Raw genomic sequence first — 25,754 nt, forward strand, 5'->3', positions numbered from 1 at the left:
AGCCATCACAGGTACAACAAGAACCCCCGTTACCTATGGACCGCAGTCCGTCAGGATGCCTTGATAATAGTGTGGGGCCCCGGCCCACGTTTTCTGGGCTCTAATTGGCTAGAGAGGCACCATTTGGACCGGCACCGTTCTAACATCCTCTGAGCTGGCGGGACCTCAGTGTTGAAGTGTCTGGGGGCGGCCTGTGGGGTGGGGGGGGGGGCCTCCGCAGTGGCCTGGCCCGCGATCGGGGCCAACCAATCGGCGGGCCGGCCTCTCTGGCTGGGGGCCTCCTTTCCTACGCGCCGGCTCCTGTAGCCCTGCGCCATTTGCCGTTGGGGCCGGCCCGGGGAATAAAGCAACTGCGCATGCGCTAGTTGGTACCGGCCCAACTGCGCATGCGCGGACCCTGTGGCGCCGGGTTCATGCCGGGATCGGCAGCTGGAGCGGCATGGGATGCCCCAGCGCCGTGCTAGCCCCCTGTGGGCCGGAGAATGGGGTCACGGAACGGGCGCCGACGCCGGAGTAAAACACTCCCGTTTTCACGCTGGCGTCGGCACTTAGCTGCCCGATAGGAGAATCCTGCCCAGGGTTTTTAAAACTACAAAAGGAATGAAAGAAAACGGTTTCCTTTACTACTGCTCCGTCTTCCACTCAAAAGGTCCCAGTGTGGAATTATCTCGTATCCCTAGCTTGTTAGAAACACATATCTTTCTTGAACCTTTTGTTTTTTTTTACTCCAGTTGAATTAATATTAGACATCCTTATACAGACATCAAAAATCAGAATATGCTTAAGTTATAATGCACCATATCGTCTATCTTGTGGATAATTCATGCTGAGTATTCTCTCTTGCCAATGATTGTCCCAATTTCATTGTCCGCTCAAAGGAAATGAGACCTAAATTTTGGAAATCCAAATTCTAAGTCCCTCTTTTTAGTTGGTCAGTTTCTCTGTGTTGATTTAAAAGATTTTCACACTCACCTTAGCCCCACATCAACCATTTCATCTCATCAAGAAACTAGGAACATCGAAGATTCATTCCACAGTGAATCTTCATGATGCATTTCTGCAGGCTACGTGTCTTATATTTACATTGAAACATTGTTACGTTAATTATCATACAAAGGTATATAGGGTAGGTAACTGAGATTTGTTTGCACACCGATTTCCCAAAATCATGCCGCACATAACATCAAATACAAGCTATTCCTGGGCTTTCGAGTTATCTTCTTGCAAAAGTGGGTTTGGAAGGAGATTTTTGGTATCTCTCTTTTGTGAGGACTACAAAGAATCCAGCACAGGTTTGCAGAGTCAAACAAAAAGTAACTTTATTGACAAATATGTACACAGCAGCAGTAGTTCACCACTGTTTCCTACTCGAGCTGGTACCACACTGGCCAGCTCTATTTATACAGGTGAAACTGCTAATGATTTCCCTGCCCCCCCCCCCCCCCCCCCCCGCCCCACCCCCCTCATTGGGGGGGAGCTCATGCTCCTGAGGTGCAGGATTGAAATCTGTCTCTGAGCTCCTGCTGCCTCTGTCTGTAACCCTGCTTCTACCTGGTGAGCTATTCTGTATGCTGGCTGCCGTTTCTGAACTTTGAAGCCTGGACTATGGCAAGGGAGAACGGCGCTGCAACTGGTTGAATGGAGGGAAAGGAGAGCCTGTTGCTGCTGCCAGTAGCTTACAAGGGAGAGAGAGAGAGCTTGCCTGCAATTGCCATACCCGGGATTCGTACTTGTCACTGGCTGCCTTTCTGCTTATCGGCTTGGAATGGAGCGAAGAGCGGATCTTAGTTGCCTTGTTGCCTGGCTGAAAGTGGAGTAGAATGTACTCGACTTTGCAGTTTTAGACTGGATGGTGTCTGGAGACTGAATGCTGGGATTGGGACAGCAGTAGGGTGGTAGCTCAATTCACTATGTGTACTGCTTATACTGCTGTTGTGTTTTATTGCTGGGGGATTGTATGGTTATGAGTGTATTTTTGTTGTGAATTGATATTTTGAGCTTAGTGGTTGGTGCTCACCAGTTGCGGCCCTCCTGTTCCTATGCAGGGGGTGTTTAAGGGACCCTTCCTGGTGCTAGTGAGGGGTAGAGGTGTTCTCTCTCTCCCTCCTCAACCGTGCACTGCCTGTCCTTTTCCGGTGGATTGAACTACATGCAGGCAATTCTTCACCGACGTGGGGCTGTAGCTGGAGCTGAGGGAGGGGAGTGTACGCTGGCTTGTGTGCTGGCAGTTTTGACTTGTATTTAATTGTTTGTTGGGTTTCTGGGTTTTTTTGTGGTTGCTCTGTATCTGTTTTTTTTTGCAAAGGGAGATCCCTCCCTCCCTCTCTCTCTCCTGCCATACTCCGTATCGGTGTCTCCTTTTCCGTTGGTCTATGTTGCTCCTTTGGGTGCCTTTCCACCAATGTGGGGCTGCCATTGGGGAGGTTTGAGGTGGGGGGGCGGGGGGGGAAGGGTGGCCTTATGCTGGCTTTGTAGCTGGTTCCCTGTTTAAAGGAACTGTTTTGGATTAAACTGTGCCCCCTTTTGGGAGGGGAGGGGTGTTCACTCCCTTTCTCTCTCAATCTCACCCGCTCTCCTCTCTCCTGTTCTGGTGGTTTGTTCTGCTCGTTGGGCGCCTTTCCGTCAGGGCCAAGGGGTGGTTGTGTGTGTTGGCTTGAGAGCTGATGGTTTTTGTATCTTGTAAATGCTTTTGGCATATTACTGTTTTTCATGACTGAGTTTTCTTTGCATGTTGCTGATTCTTTTGTATTTTTGATTGTCAATAAACTTAAAATATTTCCTGGGATAACCAATTGACCCCAGCCAATAGGATTCGGGCAGGTTATAACACTGTCTTTGCATGACACTGGGTGGCACAGTGGTTAGCATTGCTGCCTCACAGCTCCAGTGACCTGGGTTCAATTGCAACCTCGGATGACTGTGTGTGGAGTTTGCACGTTCTCCCCTTGTCTGCGCAGGTTTCCTCTGGGTGCTTCGGTTTACTCACAGTCCAAAGATGTGCAGGCCAGGTGGATTGGCCATGCTAAATTCCCCTCGGTGTCCAAAAGGTTAGGTGGGGTTACTGAGTGACAGGGATAGGGTTGAGGCGTGGAGTTAAGTAGGGTGCTCGTTCCAAGGGTTGGTGCAGACTCAATGGGCTGAAAGGCCTCCTTCTGCACTATAAATTCTATGGTGTCTTGGGTAGTGGCCAGCCTGTCGTATGCCATTTTCCTGTTGGTCAGGATAGGCAAGGATACAAACATCTCAACGAGCATATGACCAATTAGCTATTCTCACCTACATTTCTTTGACTTTGACTAGAATCTATTCATCAGGGCAGAGCATTCATACATCCTTGAAACACCTAGGGCGAAATTCTCCCCCCCCCACGACGGGTGGGAGAATAGCGGGAGGGCCTTCCCGACTTTTTTGACGTCCTCCCGCTATTCTCCCCCCCCCCGCCGAAATCCCGACACGAATCGCTGCCGCCGTTTTTTTACGGCCGGCAGCGATTCACAGCTGTTAGAAGGGCCGAAGTCCCAGCCCTTTACGACCTTTTTACGAATGGCAAACACACCTGGTCCTGCCATTCGTAAAAACGTCGTGACCACCTGGAAAAAAATAACCATGGCACCGATTGGCACGGCAGTACCACGGCCGTGCCAAGGGTGCCATGGGCCCGCGATCGGTGCCCACCGATCGCGGGCAGCGGGCCCGATGCCCGCGCACTATTTGTCCTTCCGCCGCCCCGCAGTATCAATACGCGGGGCGGCTGAGGGGCAACCCGGACCGCGCATGCGCGGGTTTCGCGCAAAAACGCGATGACGTCACCCGCGCATGCGCGGGTGGAGTCTTCCCACCTGCGCATGCGCGGCTGACGTCATATGATGCGTCAGCCGGCGCTAAGTCCGACAAGCGGGCTTAACGATTTTCGTTAAGCCCGACTTGTCGGGGCCTCCGACGTCGGGCTGCTAGCCCCGACGGGGGACCAGAATCGGTCCCCCGTCGGGAAGGGGCGCGATGCCGTAAAACCCGCCCGGGTTTTACGGCAGTTTGACGATTTCTCCCGTTTTGGGAGAATTTCGCCCCTAGGGTTATCACTAAGCTCAAAATATCAATTCACAACAAAAATACACTCATAACCATACAATCCCCCAGCAATAAAACACAACCAACAGCACTTTCTCTCTTTCCATCACACACCTTGAACCACTTTCTCGAATACTATTTTATACATCCTTTAATCACCATTAATTTCATCTCATTCACTAGCTCTGGTGAAATATTACTTTCCAGTATGATGGTGAAATATTACTTTCCAGTATAATACCATAATTAATCTTTAACACATACTCAGTGAAACAAATCTTTTCTCTTCAGGTGGTTGGCTCAAGTTAGAAATATTTCCTAGCTCACTTGCTTGGAGAAAAAGTACCCAAATGGAGTGATTTTCACTCCGAGGGGAGCGGGTGGGGGATGGAGTCAGGTCCACGACCTCCAGACACCTCCGAGACAACCACAGGAATTGTTGCATAATGAGGCAAGCTGTTTGAAAGGCCTGCCATTGTACTCTGCAACTTTGCCCCAGTAGTTTTTATGGCCTCAAGTTTTTATACCTCACAATCATCTCTTCCACTCCCCATAACCATACATACCACCTCATATCAACCTGTGCCCCGCCAGCCCAATAACTCCTTATAACCTCCATGCTAACATTGTGCCAACTCATGACATCCCACCCATCACCCTTTTCCATTTCACCTTCCACGCATCTAGTACCACCACAGGAAGACCTCAGGGACCATGGCAGAGATTAATTAAATTGAAGCTCTAAATATCTATCACAGAGTTCGATATACAAAAAACTCCAATTCGTAAAAGCCCATTGGATACCTTTTAACCCCTTATAAAAAATACACATTTTTATTCATAACCGCCAATCAAAGACAGATAATCCTTCAATAAACTCTTCAAGCTGTCAGTAAAATCACAAAGATATAACCCCAACTGTGATAATGAGAGATTTTGGGAAGCAGCCAAGCATTAATAATGCAATCATTATAGCATTTTAGGGTTACATTAACAAGCAGCTATTAAAACCCTGAGAACATATTTTTTCTATTTTTAAAGGGCTGAGCGTTTAAATGACTTTAACACTTTTATAGATTCTACCTGCTGTTTAAGAGCATTTATGATCTCTCTAAAGTCTCATATCTCACACATTATGAGATAAAACTTTGGGGCTTCGCGATTGGCCAGAGAAGCCAGCATTGTTGAGTGCTTTTACTTCCTCTTTTTCTCAGCAGAAAACACTTTACTGCTTTTGATGTGGTCTAGAGCTGCCAATCATAACTAAATGTTTATCAACATTGTGGTTAGATTCACAGCAGAATACTTAAGATCCATTCAAACTGGAGGGAAATTAAATTAAGCAATCCAGACATCTGGCTGTCTGGAGGCTGTCAACCAAAGTCTAAGGTCATCGTGAACTCAGCCGAGGTTCACGACGGCCTCGGAGCCCGCTCCCCGCACCTAATTCACCCCCACCCGGGGGGCTAGGAGCGGGCCTTCATCTTTCTCGGCAGCGACCTCGTCACGCCGGGAATGTGAGGTCATCCGCGCATGCGCGGATGACTTCATTGCGCAGACGGCATGAACCCATGCATGCGCGGTGGCCATCTTTCTCCTCAGCCGCCCGGCAAGACGTGGCGGCTTGATCTTGCCGGGCAGCGGAGGGGAAAGAGTGCGCCCATTTTGGACGCTGGCCTGACGATCGGTGGGCACCGATCGCGGGCCTGTCCCCTCCCGAGCACAGTCGTAGTGCGCCCGTCCCAATCGGGCCCCTAGATGCCCCAAACGGGCATCTGGCGCCCGTTTCACGAATGCAGCGACCAGGTGTGTTTGCCGCCATCGTGAAACGGGCGTGAAGGGCCGGCCGCTCGGCCCATCGGGCTCGGAGATTCGCCGTTCGCCGTGAAAAATGGCGAGCGGCGATTTTTCCGAGCGGGTGGGGGGGGGGGGGGGGGGGGAGAATCGCGGGGGGCGTAAAAAATGTTGGGGGGCCCTCCCGCGATTCTCCTACGCCACGTGGGGAGCGGAGAATTGCGCCCGCTCTTTCTCAATGATGTGAATAAAAGCTTTGCAGATCAAAAGATCTGAGAGGGGGGGGATTAAACAAAGGTGATGTGGTTTTCGCTATCTCAGAATTTACAGCTGCTGCAGCAGCTGTAAGGGGCAATTGAGTTTTAAAGCAGTGAATTTTTCACTGTTTCTAGACAGCACTTTAGCTCTGTTACGTGAAGGGTCTCTGGCGGGCGTCTCTGTTATGGGGGTCTTGGGGGGGACGGGACGGATTACCCTCTTGAGTGCGTATTGTTGGGGGGGGGTGTGGATGACCCAAAAAATCCTTTGGTGTGGGGGTGGGAGGAGGCCAGCCGTCAGAACTCGCTACCTTGCCGCCCCCTCAAAATGGCTTCCCGATAGCAGGTGTCACGAGCGAATCCCTTGCATTCCTGCCATGCATGAATTTGCATGACAAGGAATAGTGAATCGGCTCCGGGTGCTGCTCCCAGGATGAGCACAAATCAGAGGTGATTAGTCTACCAACTGGAGAAGCCTGCCTTTGCTCCAGTGAAAATAGGGGGCTGGGTTGGCCGCCCCAGCGCGCCACATTTCAGGTTAACCCCGCTGGTGGGATGCTCTGTTAAGCCAGCCTGTCAATGGTGGTTCCCATTGTGGGGCAGCACCACGCCGTCAGCAAACCCCCCGGGCTGCCCGCAAAATGGAACATCCCGCTGGCGGAGAATCCAGCCCGGGGTCTGTTTGAATTCAGCCTGACTTCGAATAGGCTGACTGAGTTCAGTTTTCGCACATGTGGAACTCATATCCTGCCCTTGATTTCCCAGGCCGGAAGCATAAATAAATTGCGCCATTCAGGGCACTTATCCCGGGACAGGTGTGCTGAGCGAGGGAATTTCTTGAGTCGAGCTTGGGAGTGAAATTCCAGCCCAATGTTTCCATTTCTCATTCTTTACTTCATCAGAGGCTGATTTACCCTTATTCTCTCAAACTAATTTTTAAATTACTGATGTGATATTTGCTGCTTTATCGCATTCTATACTGATTCACAATCTCAGGCGGACAGCCTGTGTCTTCCACAAGCTTGATGCTTCCTGCATAATTCTTTACACAGCCCCCGTGTATCAAAAAGGAAATGTAATGGCCAAGGGAAAGGAGGCGTTGAGAATCGAATTGATACCCATTCCTTTTCCCAGTTCACTCTCTATAACAAACATCAGAGCTTATTTCAACCTTCTAATCCTGATTCCCCTTAGATCATGCTTTCAACTCCCACATTTTGGGTTTTCACAAAACATTTTGACAGTTTTATACAGCCCACTCCCACAGGCACTTTGACAGCTTTTGAGGAAGCTGTTTCCATTGAGATAATCTTTAACTGTTTCTGCTGGCTACCCTTCCATTGCTACATCGATCAATCTCATCTTCCATGGATAATCATTCTTCACTTTTCTTTCAGAATCATGGGTTTGATTTTATCGATGCAAGGCCAAATCATGTTAGGTAGGCCTTAAAAATGGCAGATGGGAAGCGAGTAGGGATTCCCAACTCCATTCCCATCACCAGCAATTTTCACCAGTGCCAGAAAGGCCATAAAGACTATAAAGTTCCTTTGTTCATTTCTGATCTCTGTTGAGTTTGCTAAACTGGTAGACTAGTGCAGTGTTTTCAAACTTTTTAGCTGTGACCCATTTTTACCCACCAGCCAACATTGATGATCCACACCAGCCAACCTTCGCGACCCACGCCAGCCGACCTTCTCGACCCATGTCACCTGAATTTCCCGACCCGCTATTTTCTTTTTCCTTTCCCCCTGAATTTCCCGACTCACTATTTTCTTTTTCCTTTCCACCTGAATTTCTCGACCCACTATTTTCTTTTTCCTTTAATGGGATAGCTGAGCCTGCTTGGTCCTCACGACCCATGCCAGCCGACCTTCTTGATCCATACCAGCCAACTTTTGCGGCCCACGCCAGCCGACCTTCTCGACCCACACCAGCCAACATTCCGGACCCACGTCACCTTAATTTCGCGACCCACTATTTTTGTTTACCTTTAATGTGATAGCTGAGCCTGCTTGGTCCTCACGGTCTCACTTGGGCAGCACGGTAGCATAGTGGCTAGCACAATTGCTTCACAGCTCCAGGGTCCCAAGTTCGATTCCCTGCTTGGGTCACTGTCTGTGCGGAGTCTGCACATTCAACCCGTGTGTGCGTGGGTTTCCTCCGGGTGCTCCGGTTTCCTCCCACAGTCCAAAGATGTGCAGGTTAGGTGGATTGGCCGTGCTAAATTGCCCTTAGTGTCCAAAATTGCCCTCAGTGTTGAGTGGGGTTACTGGTTTGTGGGATAGGGTGGAGGTGTGAGCTTGGGTAGGGTGCTCTTTCAAAAGAGCCGGTACAGACTCGATGGGCCAAATGGCCTCCTTCTGCACTGTAAAAAAAAAAAAAATTCTATGAAATTCTAAAATTCTTGCTTTGTCATTCAATGTTACATTTCCACTAAGTGTAATGATATGTATGTAGGTACGCCAGTGAAGGGTTAATTATTACATTTCAGTGTAATTCAAACACTAGAGGACACTACCAATTCCCAGTATATATATCAGACCTCAAGGAATGTTGGGTAGTTAGCAGAGGAGAAGTATTCATCACAGCATGAGGAGTAGTTCAGATTAGAGAGAGAGTTAACACGAGGTCATCATTAGTTAATACTAGATTATAGATTACTGTTTAACAGATTCATAGAACATTACAGCACAGTACAGGCCCTTCGGCCCTTGATGTTGCGCTGTCCTGTGAAACCCCTCTAAAGTCCCTCTACACTATTCCCTTATCGTCCATATGCCTATCCAATGATCATTTGAATGCGTTTAGTGTTGGTCACTCCACTACTGTTGCAGGCAGGACATTCTCTGAGTAAAGAATCTACCTCTGACATCTGTCCTATATCTATCTCCCCTCAATTTAAAGCTATGTTCCCTCGTACTGGACATCACCACCAGAGAAAAAAGGCTCTCAATGTCTACCCTATCTAATCCTCTGATCATCTTGTATGCCTCAATTAAGTCACCTCTTAACCTTCTTCTCTCTAACGAAAACAGCCTCAAGTCCTTCAGCCTTCCCTCATAAGATCTTCCCTTCATACCAGGCAACATCCTTGTAAATCTCCTCTGTACCCTTTCCAATGCTTCCACATCCTTCCTATAATGTGGCGACCAGAACTGCACGAAATACTCCAAATGCGGCCGCACCAGAGTTTTGTACAACTGCAACATGACCTCATTGCTTCGAAACTCAATTCCTCAACCAATAAAAGCTAACACACCATACGCCTTCTTAACAACCCTCTCAACCTGGGTGGCAACTTTCAGGGATCTATGGACATGGACACCGAGATCTCTCTGCTCGTCCAAACTACCAAGAATCTTACCATTAGTCCAGTACTCTGTCTTCCTGTTATTCCTTCCAAAATGAATCACCGAGGGCTCCAGTGGCGCAATCGGTTAGCGCGCGGTACTTATACAGCAGTGCAGACAGCGAGCTATTCCGAGATTGTGAGTTCGATCCTCACCTGGAGCAGTTGTTTGGGGCCTCACGGTAGCATGGTGGTTAGCATCAATGCTTCACAGCTCCAGGGTCCCAGGTTCGATTCCCGGCTGGGTCACTGTCTGTGTGGAGTCTGCGCGTCCTCCCCGTGTGTGCGTGGGTTTCCTCCGGGTGCTCCGGTTTCCTCCCACAGTCCAAAGATGTGCGGGTTAGGTGGATTGGCCAGGATAAATTGCCCGTAGTGTAAGGTTAATGGGGGGATTGTTGGGTTACGGGTATATAGGTTACGTGGGTTTAAGTAGGGTGATCATTGCTCGGCACAACATCGAGGGCCGAAGGGCCTGTTCTGTGCTGTACTGTTCTAAATTCTAAATACCTCACACTTTTCTGCATTAAACTCCATTTGCCACCTGTCAGCCCAGCTCTGCAGCTTATCTATGTCCCTCTGTAACTTGTAACATTCTTCTGCACTGTCCACAACTCCACCGACTTTAGTGCCATCTACAAATTTACTCACCCATCCTTCAGGTCATTTATAAAAATGACAAACAGCAGCGGCCCCAAAATAGATCCTTGTGGTACACCACTAGTAACTGGACACCAGTCAGAACACCTTACTTTATTCGTAATTATAGCTCATTAGGGTGTGCGAACTTTATTCAATTAATCGTTATTCAATAAATTAGTTTTGCTTCACTCTAAAGATCGGTGGTTTCTTTATCATCAACTCATCAGACCATTCTGGATCACATATTACCACAAAGTGTAATACAACACTAAGGACTTCAGCTGATGATATAAGTTCACACTGCAGCCGTTGAAAAAATTTAAAGAAGTTTGTCTTCGAACTCGCCATGTTTAATCTTCAAATGCCTTTGAAGCTTTGAGGGTTTTAATCCTTCATTTGGCAAAACTTTCCTGCTTATAACATACAAGGGCTTTACATCCTGATTTGCACTGGTACAATTATTAAACCCATACCTCACGAAAACTTATTGACCTTGCTCAGCTTCTTCTTAATGGGTTGCCCACCAGAGGCCCTGGAGCTCAAACCAGCACTGCTGGCATCTGCAAAATGGAGGAATCTCTCTCGCACCTAGAGAACGTGACCTGCACCCTGCTGCTGCTTCTGGAGGGAGGACCCCATTGATTTTCAAGAAGAACCTGCTCCTGGGTCAGCACGCTGATGTCAGGAGGAGGCTGTCTGCCTTGCTGCCTCCGGGCCTACGCACTGCTGAGGGGGCACGGATGCAGGGGACGGCCGGCATTCTGAAAGCTGATCGCAGCCGCCATTTTTGAAATGCCGGTCACGGCTGTTGGGCACTTCTTCCTGTGATCAGGAACGTTTTGATTGATGGCATGCCGACCCTCCCAACACCTGCTTGCGACCCACCCGCAGGTCGCGGCCCTAAGTTTAAAACACTCTATTAGTATAAATTTAGAGTACCCAATTCTTTTTTTCCCAATTAAGGGGCAATTTCGCATAGCCAATCCACCTTCCCTGAACATCTTTGGGTTGTGGGGGTGAAACCCATGCAGCTAAGTTTGAAAATGACTGGACTAGTGGATGAGCTTCAGACTGGATTCCCACTCCACATTATGATTCAAGACTGTACTCACTGTCTAGGTTTAAATGTGAAGAATGGACATTGAATTGAGTTTCTAAAGGTTGCTGATGGTCATGGAACTGCTTTGAGAGAGGGGGGCTCAACACAATTATAAGAACTTGCAAAAATAATTATATGTTTATTTCTTCAAACAAGTAAGCAGAATTTCCGTTTTGAATTAGAGAAAATTACCACATGGATTAACTATTTTAACCATGAGCAAAAGAAGCTTAGCGTTCGAAGGAGAGTGCTACTAATTATTTTCTAAAGCTGGTGACAAGAACGAATAAAGTTCACAACACCGAGATGTTGATGTGCCTGTGACAACACCACACTAATGAAATAATGGTGATGCCAGTGGTGGATATGTTAATATTTACAATTATAGGTGCAGATATCATCAGCTTTATTTTATAGCATGGAACTTGAATCTATTTGAATTGTCTTTTGTGTTGATATGCTGCTGGCTGGTCAGTCAAGTCATTACAGTAATAACAATGGGCGCAATTTAACTAAATGGGAACAAAGTCCCATAGAGAGCACTTTTAGCCGCATGTTTCCTGGCGCTCATAGTGCAGAGAAACACAACTCAATAAAACGGCACTCCCGTTAGCGAGGGGGCCTCAGTGGGGAATGCATGGCTGAGACCACGCATAGCCCCGTTTTGTGCACTGAGGATCTCCGCTCACCGGAACGCCGCAGTGTAGCGAGATACTGAGATGCCAGTGTTAAGCGATCCCCACCCCCCTCCCCCAAGCATCAATGCACAATGCCGAAACACCCGCACAATTTTACCGCGACTGGGATCGGGCCCATGGTGACCCGCATGGGTGCAGGGATGCCTGAGGACCCCTTTAAAGTTGCGTTGGGGCTTTGGGTGGGTTCAGGGGTCGTGCCGGGGGTAGAGAGATTGGGACACATTCCTCAGGGCAGAAAACGGGATTAAGTGTGGCCTCCTGGGGAAATCCCTGCTAAGGCCCCAAAACTACCCAAATGGGTACAGAGTCCCATTCGATAGCATGGGGTTTCTTGGTGCTCCAGGCGCTGGGAAACACCCGACTAAAGGCATGATGTGACCATCAATTCACTCGAGACATGATAGGAAGTAAACTGTGATTTTAATAGACTTACAACTGAGCCTGCCTGCGACCAGAAGAACTGAGGGCAGGCTCACAAGGCTGCAGCACTTTATACTTCCGGTAGTGGGAGGGGCCATGGGAAGAGCAATGGGCGGAGCTGAGGGTGGAGCCCTGTACAAGCTCCTCATCTCCCCCTGTGGGCAGAGCCGCGCAACAGCTCAGAGACACAGCCCACAAGGACACAATACTATACAGTGTGAATTACATGAAGTACATTCACCACAAGGCACTCATTATGGGACTCTATTCCCGTTCGGGTGGATCGCTCCCATCATACTCAGATGTTGCAAACTGTTTTCTAAACTCATCTATCTTGTTGCAAATGCTTCGTATTCAGATGAAGAACATTTAGCTTTGATTTTTGCATGGTTGTTTACAACTCTGGATTTGCTCTGTGTTGCATATTTTTGTTTGCATTTCCTGCCCTGGCCTGTCACACTCAGTCAAGTTCCCCCTCACTAACCTGTGCCATTGCTCTCTCATATACCCCTGACTTTTAAACCTTCCATTCTTGAAACTCTCCCCTTTCTTAGTTAGGCCTCTTGTCTGAGTCTTTGGTGGAATATAATGTTCATCATAACTGTCCATACTTGTTATTTTCTATGAGACTGAGCACTAACCTGCACTCCTACCTTTAACTTTGATTTCCTAATTTTCCAAGCATCCCCACTCTTTAGTTCAAAATCCTCTCTACTTCCTGAATTGCATGGTCCGCAAAAACACTGGTCCCAGCACAGTTCAGATGTAGGTATTCCCAACAGTACAACTCCCAGTTTCCCCAGTACTGATGCCAGTGCCCCATAGACTTATCCCCACTTCTCCCACACCAGTCTTTGAGCATCGTATTCACCTATCTAATTTTACGTACGCCTTGCCAATTTGCATTTGGCTCAGGTAAAGAAACAGTGATTATAACCTTGGAGGTTCTGTTCATTAATTTAGTGTTTAACTCCTCAATCTGCCCTCACAGAACCTCCTTCCTCATTCTACCTATGTCGTTGGTGCCTACATAGACCACAGTCACTGGGTTCTCCCCCTCCCACCACAAGTTCCTCTCCAGCCCAGAGCAAATGTCCTGAGTCATGGTACAGGACAGCAACCACAGCCTTCGAGACTCTTGATCCTGGCTACAGAGAACAGTGTCTATTCCCCTAACTGCACTATCCGCAACTACAACTACATTTTTCTTTTCTCCCCCCTCCCCACTTGAACGGCTCCCTTAACCATGGTGCTATGGTCAGTTTGCTCATCCTCCCCACAGTTCCCGCTCTCGTCGACACAAGGAGCAAGAATCTCACACCTATTGGACAGAGACTGGGCTGAGGCTCCTGCAGTGCTATCCCTTGGCTTCCTCTACCTGCCTCAATTGCAGTCACACCCTCCTATCCCTGACCATTGACAGGATTTAAGGCAGTTAATCTAAGGGGTGTGACTGCCTTCTGAAATACTGCATTCAGGTAATTGATGTGTCGCAATGTCTGAAGTTCAAACTCGAGCTCACTAACTCTGAGATGAAGTCGCTATGATCAGCAGTGAGGCCCACCAGCTCCCACATGTTGCAGCTGCAACACATCACCTGGCCCTGCATCCTTATTTGCTAATCAGCAGAAGTTTCCTCTCCCATCTATTCAAGCTACAATGATCTTCACTGCCTTCTAATTCTGTGCTGTTCGTAAGAAATGCTCCCTCAAGGCCATTGAGCATAAAAACTGGCAAGTCATGCTGCAGTTGTATAGAACCTTGGTAAGGCCGCACTTGGAATATTGCACACAATTCTGGTCGCCACACTACCATAAGGATGTGGTGGCTTTGGCAAGGGTGCAGAGGAGGTTTACCAGGATGTTGCCTGGTCTGGATGGTGTTAGCTATGTGGAGAAGCTGAATAGGCTCAGACTGTTTTCATTAGAAAGACGGAGGTTGAGGGGTGACCTGGGAGAGGTCTACAAGATTATGAAGAGCATGGAGAGAGTGGATGGGTAGGCACTCTTTCCCAGGGTGGGAGGGGTCAGTCACCTGAGGGCACAGATTTAAGGTCCCTGGGGTAAAGTTTAGAGGAGATGTGTGAGACAGATTTTTTACGCAGGGGGTGGTGAGTGCTGGAACGCGTTTCCAGGGAAGGTTGTGGAAGCAGATACATTGACGGTGTTCAAAAGGCATCTTGACAAACACATGGATAGGATGGGTAGAGAGGGATACGGCACAAGGAAGTGCTGAGGGTTTTGGCAAAAGTTGGTATCATGACCGGTACAGACTTGGAGGGCCGAAGGGCCTGTTCCTGTGCTGTATTGTGCTTTGTTCTTTGTTATTTATATACCATTTTCCTTAGCCATATGAACATTGATACAATCATTTTCTCCTACCTGGGGTATTTTTTGCTGTGGGAAACCTCCCCTTGCTTTTTCCCACTTTCCTTTTGCTTGTCCTACATTTTGCAGAGGTATCCTGTTTTCCTGCCTCCTTTTCAACATTTTGCCTTGGCTTATTTGACGTCCAAATATCCTCCATTGAGTTGGCAATTTGTTATAAACAGTGACAATTCCTGATGAGCCTTGGAATTTTGGGTTAGTTATTAATCATAAACACTTCACTAAGAACAACAGCATGTCTGGATGGTGTTTAAATGGTTCCTTGTTCAGGCGTGTGTTTTATACGTCTAAAATTGCTCCGATTACTGTTCGATCAGAGACAGAATCCTCTCCGCGAGACTGAACATTAGGAGATGAACCAATAAAATGATCATTCATTAATAGACAATAATCTTACATGGATACATCTGAGTAGGGACTTGCTTTTATTTGATCTTAACATGTTGAGAGTTAATAAGGATAAAATACAACGTTGTGGAAGACTCCATGAATAAAGCTCTATTATTTCTAACTTACCTCAATGTACCATTTATAACTATAGGGAGCAGCCTCCTTTGTTGCTTCTTTGAACGAGGATATAAATAAGAGAGCCCGAGGATGGTTTTACCATTGAATTCCTGGCGTCCCTGGAAAGCATCAGAGCGCACCTTTCTGTATTTCACTGCGGAAATCAGAGATCCAAAGTGTGAGAGCCTTAACTCCTTGATTTCCTTTAGTTGGAGCCCACGTATATAAGAATTCAATAAATCTCTTTCTCGTTGATGAATGCTGGAGAGATTGGTGCTGGATCTAAATCTAATTGTTCTGGACAGCCGATCTGAATACCACAAAGGCAGCAACCAACGTTTTGATTTCCTATCAGGTCACTCCTACGAGCTCAATGTTTACGATTGGAGTTGAGGAGAGCTCTATTACTGTAAGAATTAGAACATAGAACATAGAACAGTACAGCACAGAACAGGCCCTTCGGCCCTCAATGTTGTGCCGAGCCATGATCACCCTACTCAAACCCGCGTATCCACCCTATACCCGTAACCCCCCCCCCTTAACCTTACTTTTATTAGTAAGAAGTCTTACAACACCAGGTTAAAGTCCAACAGGTTTGTTTCAAACACGAGCTTTCGGAGCACGGCTCCACCGTGCTCACCTGAATTCACCACGGATTCACCACTCACCACGGATTCACCTGAAGAAGGAGCCGTGCTCCGAAAGCTCGTGTTTGAAACAAACCTGTTGGACTTTAACCTGGTGTTGTAAGACTTCTTACTGTGCTCACCCCAGTCCAACGCCGGCATCTCCACATCATGGTTACTTTTATTAGGACACTACGGGCAATTTAGCATGGCCAATCCACCTAACCCGCACATCTTTGGACTGTGGGAGGAAACCGGAGCACCCGGAGGAAACCCACGCACACAGGGGGAGGACGTGCAGACTCCACACAGACAGTGACCCAGCCGGGAATCGAACCTGGGACCTTGGAGCTGTGAAGCATTTATGCTAACCACCATGCTACCCTGCTGCAATTATGGGCGGGATTCTCTCAGCCCGGGGCCGGGCCAAAGAATCCCCGCGACCGGTGTGAATCGCGCCACGCTGCCCCGGCGCCGACGTGGTTGTTGCGCCGCCGTTCGGGGGCCGCTCTGCGTGGCCCCCCCCCAACGATTCTTGGCCTGGGATGGGCCAAGCAGTCGTCTCAAAACAGCGGAGTCCCGCTGCCGTCATTTACACCTGCCCTCAGCCGGCGGGACATCGGCGTGGAATGGTCTAGGGGCAGCCTGTGGGGTGGGGGGGAACCCCGTGGCGCCCAGTTCATGCCAGGATCAGCAGCTGGAGCGGCGTGGATCGCTCCAGTGCCGTCGGGGCCAGAATTGCTGATCCTGAGGCCATGTTGACGCCGTCGAGAAACATGACGGCATTTCCGACGGCGTCAACACTTAGCCTCAGGATCACAGAATCCCGCCCTATATATCTCTGGTATATTGAAAAATATACTGACCTTGGACAGAGTATAGCACAGGTTAACCGGAATAATATCAGGGTTTAATGCATTAAGTTATGAAGATAGGTTGGATACATTATATCCCTTGAGTTTAGTAGATTATGGGTGGTCTAATTGAGATGATTATAAAATATCAAAAGAATTTGATTGGGTAAAAAAACTGGAATTATTTTCTCTGCTATGGGGATTAAGAATATTGGCATAAGCTTAAAAACTCCACCAATCAGGAGTAAAATCAGAAAGCAATATTGAACATAAAAAGCAGTTAAAATCTGGAACACACCGTCCAATGTTGTACGTTGTACCACCTTTGAAGGTTGTGCATATTGAGACACGTGGATCAGAAATTTATGCCCCCCCCCCCTGAGGCGGGCTCCGAGGTTGGTGTTGGGTGAGTGGGGTGCGGGGGACAAGGACGTAAAATCACATGGATGAGATTCCCTCCTGGATCCCACTCGCCCTGACCCAGACTCATTGGCTTGAATAAGTGGGTAAGTCAGAGGCTGAGGGACAGCAGGAAGAAGGGGCTTCAGTTACTCAGAAATCCCCCAAATCCTGATAAATCAAATGGCAGGACCTAATTCTTCGAAATATTCTCTGTTTTTTTTACTCACGGGTGTCAGGGCAGACATGGCCTCGGATGGGAAGCCCCCATGCCCCTATTAAGGCACTTAAATGTCCACTCCCTGCGCAGTCTCAATGTTTAGGCTGGTGGGCACTGATTGGATCAAAGTGCCAAGTAGTAAAAAGTGACCTTTCTCAATTTCGGGGGGAGGGATGGGGGCTTGGTGTGTGGTGGTGGGAGGAGGGGTCCTGGGATCTCCATCCCCCGACCCATGCCCCGCATAACGCCCAATACCGAGATTGCCCCTCTCTTGACCTGCCGTGGGATACCCTTACTCTCCTCACCCTGTGACCTTTGGTATGTAGCTGGTGCGGTCTGGGACTTTGGCTCAGGCACAGCACCGCGGTACTTCCTTTAGCCGCAACTGAACAGAGAATGATTCCCCACTGGCTCTCAGGATGACAGGTGGCAATTACTCACCGTTGTGAAAGTTCAGGCCTTGAAGTTTTCCAGACTGAGAGAGATTTTTGAGTAAGACCTCAAAGGATATGGTGAATAGGCTTTGTGAAGAGAGTTGACATACAAATCAGTCAAGATCTAATTTAATTCTTTATACAACAATAACAGTATCCTCTGTTCTGGAACACATGTCATACAGTGAGTAGAACAACAGAGAAGCTGATTCCAAGTACCACAGAAATAATGCCGAATCTTAAGGATACTCTTAGATAAAGTATGATTGGCTATATGCGTATACACATTGTGCCAATAGATTCATCAGCTTGGATAAGTAGGTAATTCAGAGGCTGAGAAACGGTATGAAGAGAGAGATTTGGTTACTCAAATCCTTCATTGTGGGTTTTCCAAAAATCCTGATAAATCAAACAGCAGGATTTAATTCTTTAACAGATTCTGGGTGCTGGATTCTCGGTCGGTGGGATCCTCCATTTCACCTGCAGCGCACTCACGCCCATGATCCCCTGAAGCCGTGGGGGAAAACCAGAGAATCCATCCCTGTTTCTTTAAATTTATTCCTGGGATGTGGGGGTCACTGACTAGACTACCGTTTATTACTCATCCCAAATTGCCCTTCAGAAGATGGTGCTGAGCTACCTTCTTGAACTGCTGTAGTTCATGAGTTGCAGGTACACCTACTGTGCTGTTAGGGGGAATTTTGACCCAGTCAGAGTGAATGAACAGCAATATATTTCCCAAGTCAGGATGGTGAGTGACTTCCTAACCTCCTATGGTGGTGGACCCTATGGTGGCGATCTTTGGGGTGTCGGAGGTGCTGTTGTTGGAGGGGAAGGTGGAATTCGCCTTTCTGATTGCTCGGCGACAGATAGTCTTGAATTGGAGGTCGGTCACACCACCAGGGGTTGCGACATGGTTGGGAGACTTGTACAAGTTTCTCAAGTTGGAGAAAATCAAATTTGCCCTAATGGGGTTGGAGGAGGGCTTTGCGGTACAGGGGAGGCCGTTTACGGCTATATTTGAGGAGGGGACAGTAAATGGGGAAAGAACGTACAAACTCTGTTGGATGTTAGGAACATAAGATTTAGGAGCAGAAGCAGGCAATTCAGCTCTTCGAGCCTGCTCTGCCATTTGGCAACTTTGAAAATCAACTTAATCTGCTAGTTTCTCATTGTAATTTTATGCTTTCATCTGCGCAACTTGCAATGCTACTTTGCCCCTTTTGATCATCTGATTCATGAATAAATACGGTGAATAGCAGCGTCAATGCAAATGATGGTGGGGCATAAATGGTTACACCTCACCAGTTAGACCCCTGCCCGTGTATCTGTCTCCTGCCATGAGTCAGATTTTTAACCAGGTCAATAATTTGTCTCAATTTCATGAGCTTCAAATTTAACTAACAGTCTCTTAGTATGTAGTATGGACTTTATCAAATGTCTTCTGGAATATTAATAACATTCAAAGACACACCTTTGTCCACCTCCCCATGTTTCTCTCTTTCAACTATCTTATGGAGTAGAGTAAGGTGCACAATTTTCCAATCTGAATGAATGGTCGTCAGATCAAGAGAACTTTGGAATATTATAGTTTGTGCATCGGCAATGTTCTTAGGAAATACATTTAAAATTATGGTCCTGAGGATTTTTCATTCTTTAGTACCATCGTTTTCTGCATTGCTATTATTTAATTGTTTTGAGTCCCTGTCCCTGATTGAACATTAGTTTCCTTGGGACGTCTAGGATGCTGGGATTTGACACAATTTGGCGTGTTCACCTCCTATCCGGTGCCCACCCCCACCAACCCCCACCCCTGCTGTCCAGTGGGAGCCCTTCCAGATTCGGTTCCCGCCTCCGGACTTAGGTCTGAGCAGAAAATCCCAGCCAATGTTACCGATATCAGTAGGTCTTTACTTCTGATTATCCCCTTTTCCTAATAAAATTTCAAAACTTATGTTGATCCTCGTATTTCTCCCAAGTTTCTTTCCATATTCTCTTTTTCTAATTCCTACTGCCCGTTTTTTCAATGTTTGTAGTTTGTGCTGTTTTTACTTCCCCCATTCATGAGCATCTGTGCGATTTTTTTTTTTACAATTTTGTATGTGTTTTCTTTTAGCTTTATGTTGTCCCTTACCTCCCTGGTTTTCTCTGGCTGTTCTTTTGGCAAGCAGAGCTCTTGCCCCTTAGGAATATGAATTGGCTGTGTATCACATTAAATATATTTTAGAACACCTCCCACAGATCGTCTGTCATTTTACCCAGGAACAGATTTGTCCAGTTTATTGTGGATAGTCGCCATCTCATCAATAGAAGTCAGCCTTATGTAAATCCAGAACCATAATAGCTGTTTTGCATTTCGTCCGCATTATGCTCAATCAAAACATGCTCACTATTGGACAAATGTTTGCACGTTTAAGCTTGCTGACTAAATCTGGCTCATTCTTCATTCATTGATCTAATATGGCATGCACCTTATTGGATATTGTTACAGCAAATTGTCCTTAAACTCAGTCAAGAAATTTACTTTCTGACAAGTTGGTCTAAATTTTCATTCCGGATTTGGGAACCCAAGTTTGGGGCACTTTCTTGGTCCTGACCCCATTGCATTCTCATTAGTCATATGTGCAGTCAACTGTTCATGGAAAGAGGTCCTAATTGGCCTGGAGGTAAGCTCAGGGTGGTGAGTGTGGGGAGAAAGCAGGAACAAGTTTTGGAGAGTAAATCTAAAGGGCAAGGAGCCATTACCAGGCTTGCCACTGCCTGGAGGAATGGAGCACGCAGGCGAGTAGAAAGCCAGCAGACTCGGGCCCACATTTGATTGGAATGGATTTGTTTATTGTCACGTGTACCAAGGCACAGTGAAAAGTATTTTTCTGCGAGCAGCTCAAACAGATCATTTAGTATACGAAAAGAAAATACATAATATGGCAAAGCAAGGTACACAATACAAATACATAGACACCGGCATCAGGTGAACCATACAGGAGTGCTGTATTAATCAGGTCAGTCCATAAGAGGGTCGTCTAGGAGTCTGGTAACAGCGGGGAAGAAGCTGTTTTTCAATCTGTTCAGGCATGAGCAGACTTTTGTATCTCCTGCACAAATGCCCACTCCTCAGAAACTCAAGCCGCCCTGCTTAAGCAATGGCAACTTTGTGCCATTGCATGGGCACCTTGGTTTGGTTAGCAATTTCAACACAGGATTTTTCATCAGCAGCCACAATCAATATTGGCTTACTGCTGTGCTTCTGACAGCTGTATACTAACTGTGCCCCAGACCGTTCACCCTTCCTGTTATTAACTTTGAAAATTTTATTCTGTCCCTCTCCGGCCTGTTAACACACTCTCTTCAACAAGCATCGCAGCAAGTTAATTGGAGGCATGCAACATATGGCTACCCTGGCCCTCTCTTTAAAAAAAAAATCCAACAAGTCACAGAGGCACCAGAAAGACAATGCTGTCCTCGTATGCCATTTTCAGAGCAAGTCCACATCCAATCTCAACCTCATTGACGATTAAAAATGCTGCCCATGTCATTTCCTTATCTCAATCAATATGAAATTCATCATTACAGGAACACCACCTTTATGACATGCTAGCAGTTTACAACTGCTACTGAAGAGCCTATATACAATTCCCACTATTGTCTTAAAACCTTTTTGTAACGTGTGATTTAAGCACATGGACAGTATGGAGGTTATAAAACCACGTTAGTTCATTCCACTGGCACCAAAGCAGTACCAACCCTGGAAGGAAGGGCTAACGCTGAGAAAATAAATTATTTACAGAGAATATTCTATGATCTCTGTGCTACTTGGAGCCTTATTTTCTCAATGTAGTCACGCACCAGGTGCTTCCAGGCTTCTCCTGCAGTCCTGTTCTCTCATTCTTTCTTTCATGAGGCTTGTCAGCTGGCTCAGGGGTACTGGCAGCCAGTCTTTCCAATTCCCTTCCTGCCTTCCTTGCATCCCTCAGGGGATTCAAGTGGACGTGGCTCCTGTCACACTGCCACTCACATGCCTTGGCTTTGTCCCAGCTACTTCCTCCCTCACCTCATGAAGCACTGCCCCTCAGCAGGGCGGTGCCTATACTGGCTGACCAGTTCTCTTGCTTGATGCTCTACCAAGATCACCACCTCCTGCTTGAGGCCTGCTATATTTTTGTAATTCTACTTACAAAGTCTTCATTGCCTGCTTATATTTCATCATGCACACTCTCATTATAAAAATAATTTCATTGTTTTTAAAATAAATTCAGAGTACCCAATTCATTTTTCCAATTTAGGGGCAATTTAGTGTGGCCAATCCACCTACCCTGCACAGCTTTGAGTTGTGGGGGCAAAATCCACGCAGACACTGGAAGAATGTGCAAACTCCACACGGACAGTGACCCAGTGTCAGGATCGAACCTGGGACCTCGGCGCCGTGAGGCAGCAGTGCTAACCACTGTGCCACCATGCTGCTCTAAAATGATTGCGTTGTTAATCACTTTGACTACTTGGCCTCCTCTACCATTTTTCCTCTCTTCCCTTTCAATCTTAGAATTTGGTGTATTTATTCCCCTGTCCTGACTGTATTGCAGCGATATCTTACTAATGGAATTCATTCAGTTTATTTCTTTATGTTCTACCCATTAAAAAAAAAAATTACTTGTTGGATAGGTTTAGTTTCTGGGAATCCCCATTCTTGACCTCACTTGGTTCCCCTTTATCTGGACACTAACCATCATGTTAACCCTGGTTATGATGCTGCATCTCTCCATGGGGTGTAACTGAGCTCTGGAGCAAACTGTCCAGATTCTTCTCGCCTTCCTTAACGTGACAGTGCCTCAAATTTGCAATTTGGCTCGATGACTCGAAGCTGGAGAGATTCAAGATAGAGCCATCTATTGCCGATGTGTTCCCCCGGGACAGTCTCGCTGGTCACAAACTCCCACAGTACATTGCAATTATTGGAGCAGAGGGCTGAGACTCACTGTCAGGCTGAGATTGCTCAGTGACATATACAGTGCTGCAGGCATGGCAACAAAGAGAAGTGTGGCAATTGCTTGTTGATACCTGAAATAACAAAACAACATCAGCCCATGTATCTTTTGCCTTTGTCATCCATTCAGATTATTAAATGAAGGGAGACCAAAGATGTTAAATACAATATACTGCTGCAATTTATTATACATTTGTCAAGAGCATGTACGTAAACATGTCCTTGAGATTTATTTTTTAAACAATCAATCGAAGTTAAAAGGTAAACTTGTATTGAAACAGTACAGGCAGGAAATCTTGTCCACATGAAAACAATACATACAAGGAATAACCTTCATTAATGGCTGAGAAAAATTGTCACTAATCTTAAAGCGTTTATTTTGTATGCATTTCAGTAAAGTTTTGACTGTTTTACACTGAATGTTGGAAGAATCAGTTTGAAGGACATTGGGCAGGGTCCTTTGTCGGCTGATGCTGAAATCGGGAAACGCGATTGCGTGGAGAACCGCAAGTCAGCCGAAAAGTCAGGTTGGCTTCGGGCACCCGACGGAATGCCATGCTCTGGTGCATCGACAGCAGTGTGAATGCGTTCGTACAGTAAAGGCCGTTGGCATATCATTAACGGACCCGTACCGGTATTCTCCGGGTCGCCAGTGATGCTCCGCCTCCGCCAGGAGGAATTACCGAAGGCAGTGGGCACTTGTTGTATTTAAAATAGGGAAGTAGGCAGAGGGAGAGAGCGCAGGTAGGTCATGTTCCCAGAGCTGCGACCGTGGGCTGCTGGTCCGGCCGCTGGCATGGCTGTTTGGGGCACGGACCACCGTTGCCGCGGCCTGCAAAGAAACCACCTTTCCCGCACCCCACTGACCGCCCACCATTGTTTGTGGTTGCGTAGAGCAACCCCTCCCTCCATCCCACCAATACACCCACCTCCCCACACCCGCAACCGGCCACCACCCGCTGACAGGACATACATAGAATTTAGAATTTACAGTGCAGAATGAGGCCATTCGGCCCATCGAGTCTGCACCGGCTCCTGGAAAGAGCACCCTACCCAAGGTTAACACTTCCACCCTATCCCCATAACCCAGTAACCCCACCCAACACCAAGGGCAATTTTGGACACTAAGGGCAATTTATCATGGCCAATCCACCTAACCTGCACATCTTTGGACTGTGGGAGGAAACCGGAGCACCCGGAGGAAACCCACGCACACACGGGGAGGATGTGCAGACTCCGCACAGACAGTGACCCAAGCCGGAATCGAACCTGGGACCCTGGAGCTGTGAAGCGATTGTGCTATCCACAAGGCTACCGTGCTTGGCCCACTCAAGGGGAACACCATGGTAGATCCTACATGAGGGCGCCGGACATGGATCACAGAGTGTAACGTTGGCATGGTAGTGCCAGCTACTGATTACCCTACCGGGTGTCAGGGCCAGAAGCTCCTGTGGTGCTGGGCACCGACAGGATAAGGGGTGCGGTGTAGAGGGCAGAATGCCGGGGATGGGTGTGGGGATGGGAGAGAATGAGGATGGGCTTGTGGGGTTAGGGGCAGCAGTGCAGGCCGAGGCCACTGTGTAGCCCGTTGGACCTGGTTGGGCATGGTGGTATGCACCATACTAACATGCCTGACTTTCACCCCTGCAGACAACTGATTTCAGAATCCAGCCAGGAATGGTTGCTATCATCCTAGGTGCCATAGCCCTGGGGACAGCACTAAGGCTTTACGAGGAGAAGTTGCTCGGGGAGAAATCTGAATCAGTGGACTTTGCCCAGAGGAACAGGAGCCAGCCAGTGAGGATGGAGAGCTGGCCGCCCAACAGGCCGAGGAGGAGGAGGTGGGACGGAAGTGCCGCATTTGCCTCGTGTACCGGCAGTGCCTGCCATTCGAGGACCTGCCGGACCGGGCATGCCGTCGAAGACTCAGGCTGAGCAGGAGGACTGTACAGCATAACTGCCAGATTATGGCTCACCTGATACCACAGGGAATGAGGGAGGAGCCCAACTCCCGGTGGCATTCAATGTGACAGGTGCCCTCAACCTCTCCGCCATGTGGTCCTTCCAGGCGCCAATTGGGGACCTTCCTACAATCTCACAGACCTCGGTGCACAAGTGCACCAGCACTGTCACGGAGGCTCCGTATGCCCGATCGGCGCACTATATCAAGTTCAATATGGACCGAGCCCATCAGCATGTCCGGGCAGCAGGATTCCTCGCCAGCGCCGAGATGCCCCAGGTTCAAAGGGTGATGCACGTTCCCCTACGAGCACTGGCACATGAGGGGGTGATCTTCAGTAACCTAAAGGGGTTCCACTCCACGTACATGAGGCTTGTGCGTGACCATGCGATGCACATCATGCACGTCTGTGCCCGACACCCGGGCAATATCCACAACGCCATCATCCTGTCATCATCAATGGTTCCAGACACCTTTGTGGTGCACCCCCCAGGTGAGAGGTTGTCTCTTGGGTGACAGGGGTTATCTGCTGCGGCCATGGCCGATGACACCTATCTGGAGGCCACAGAGCAATGCGGAGACCCTCTACAGCGACGCCCATGCACAACCAGGGCCGGATCCAGCGGTGCAACAGTGTCCTGAAGATGCGGTTCAGGTGCCCGGATCATTCTGGAGGGGTCCTCCAGTATAGCGCGAGGAGGGCCTCCGATATCGTGGTGGCCTGATGCGTCCTCCACAATATTGCATAGCAGAGAGGTGATGTGCTGGAGGAGGGGGTTAATGCCAGGACATGTCCGACTAGGAGGATGCGGAGGAGGGCCATGCTGGGCAGGGCATGGGGCTTGTGAAGGGGCCGGAGGCCGCACAATGTGGGCACCATGGACGTCATGCATGGGACGCTCTAATTGCCTAAAATTTCACTGACTATGGAGCCTGGGCTACAGCGGCATGAACATCCTGTCCCTCCCCCACAAACTCCCGTACCCCCAGCCAGCCACCCCCTCCCATGGCCATCCTCCCTGCAACAATACCCCGTCCCCGCACCTGCAAACTGCTCCG

At 48.1% G+C, this 25,754-nt stretch overlaps 1 protein-coding gene and 1 non-coding gene across 4 annotated transcripts in view; both read left to right on the plus strand.

The window, feature by feature from the left end:
• LOC119965323 (follistatin-related protein 5-like) overlaps positions 1 to 25,754 on the plus strand; it is a 709,947-nt gene that overhangs the window by 51,354 nt on the left and 632,839 nt on the right. The window lies entirely within an intron of this gene.
• trnai-uau lies at positions 9,541 to 9,635 on the plus strand. Its single transcript has 2 exons — positions 9,541 to 9,578; positions 9,600 to 9,635. It is a non-coding gene; the product is annotated as a tRNA-Ile (tRNA).

Source organism: Scyliorhinus canicula, chromosome 4 (genome assembly GCF_902713615.1).
Source record: "Scyliorhinus canicula chromosome 4, sScyCan1.1, whole genome shotgun sequence".
NCBI lineage: Eukaryota > Metazoa > Chordata > Chondrichthyes > Carcharhiniformes > Scyliorhinidae > Scyliorhinus > Scyliorhinus canicula.